A 1,636-nucleotide genomic window follows, 5' to 3' on the forward strand; every position below is an offset into this window, starting at 1 on the left:
TCCCTTCATGGTCCAAGGGATCTCTGCTTCTTGACTGCAAAGTTAATCACTCCCTGCCTTGCTACAAAATGTCTACCTTTACATTTCCAACCCTCACAATCAGTCAAAGCTGTACATCTTTACAGAAGTTGATGGCCTCATCTTTTCTCCCACAGAGAAGCTGGTGGGTTCCAACCACTGACTATTTCAGTTATCAGCCAAACACATAACCACCAGCACTTTATTATTACCAACTGTTACTGAACGTTAGATACAAATTCTCAGGGTAAGTTCAGAAGGGTTAGGAAAGAAGGAGGAATGGAAACAGGAACCACAGGGAGAAAGTAGGAGAAGTGATGTTACACTGAGAGGATTGCAGTCAATGAAACAAGATGTGGCTGAATTGTGGAATGGAGTGCAGCTGATAGCCTGCTCTGTAAACCTTCACCAAATTCACATTTAAGAGTTGGGTGGTTCTTTTTTAAATAACTTTATAGTGACTTCTACCTTTAGCTAGACTGTATCTCAGGTTCATCATGGGTTCCTTCTATTTTCAGGATTATTCATTTTATTGGGAGCAGAGATTACTACTTTAATTTTAGTTATATCTTTCTGGGGAACTCTACAAGGAGTTGTCAATATTTAAATATTTTTATGTTTTATTAGTTAACCCATGGACTCCAGAAGATTTGTAGATTTATAAAATTTCCCTACTTGATTAAATTTCATCCTAAGTGTGTTCGATTTCTTTCAGTTTTTTTTGCAGATTGTAGTTAATATAGCCTTGCTAAATTAGATTTTTGTCTTATGCATCACTGGTAGTGAAATGCAAAAATTATAGATGACTTGGTTAAGGAAACAGAGTAACACTTCAATAGAATATGATCCTATTTTGTAAAATAAAGAGTTCAAGTCTCCAGTGGCAGTATTGAAGGATTCTATGTTGTTAACCGTTAATACTTTACTATGATACCCTCTAGTAATAGTCATGAATTAGATTTCAAAACCAAAGCTTTAAATTTGTCAAAACTAACTGGATCAAGATCTGGGGTTTGTTTGTCTGTTTTGATGTATGTAAATTTTACTAAAGGAGAAAAAGCCATATGGAAAGGCAAGGAGAACATAAAATGAAAGTATTCATAATCCCACATCTTAAAAAAAAAAAAAGAGTAATTTTACCGTGCTACATATAAAAAGACCAAGAATTTTGGAGTAAAGGGAAAATTTAGAGGTGAGACACAGGTGGTGGGCTGGGAGGTCGGGGAAATAATCTGTGTGAGGATTTATAAAAAAGGCAGGACAGCAGGTCCTTTTCAATTGTTAGGGAAGAGACAATTTGGAAGGGAAGGAGACTTCGGCTTACATAAAAGTATTATGCACATGCGCACACACACCCCCTCAAATTTAAAAATTAAGATGAACCTATTGGTTAAAAGGTATTTAGCTCATAACATCACTTATCCCACTTTCTACTTGTGTTTCCTGTTTCCATTCCTCCTCCTTTCCTAACCCTTCTAAACCTTGTCCTTGGATAAATTCGGGCCTTTTGATCTCCAGTAGATTGTTCTAAGGTGTGTGTACCTCACTAGAGTTATTGTTGAGCTATGATGGCGTGAGTTTGTTCCAGGCCTGACGGGTGACCAAAGGTCTTAGTCTC

General features: G+C 36.9%; 1 protein-coding gene across 1 annotated transcript in view; it reads right to left on the reverse strand.

The window, feature by feature from the left end:
• SGK3 (serum/glucocorticoid regulated kinase family, member 3) overlaps window positions 1-1,636 on the reverse strand; it is a 114,930-nt gene that overhangs the window by 842 nt on the left and 112,452 nt on the right. The window lies entirely within an intron of this gene.

This window comes from Chrysochloris asiatica, unplaced genomic scaffold (assembly GCF_000296735.1).
Source record: "Chrysochloris asiatica unplaced genomic scaffold, ChrAsi1.0 scaffold00036, whole genome shotgun sequence".
NCBI lineage: Eukaryota > Metazoa > Chordata > Mammalia > Afrosoricida > Chrysochloridae > Chrysochloris > Chrysochloris asiatica.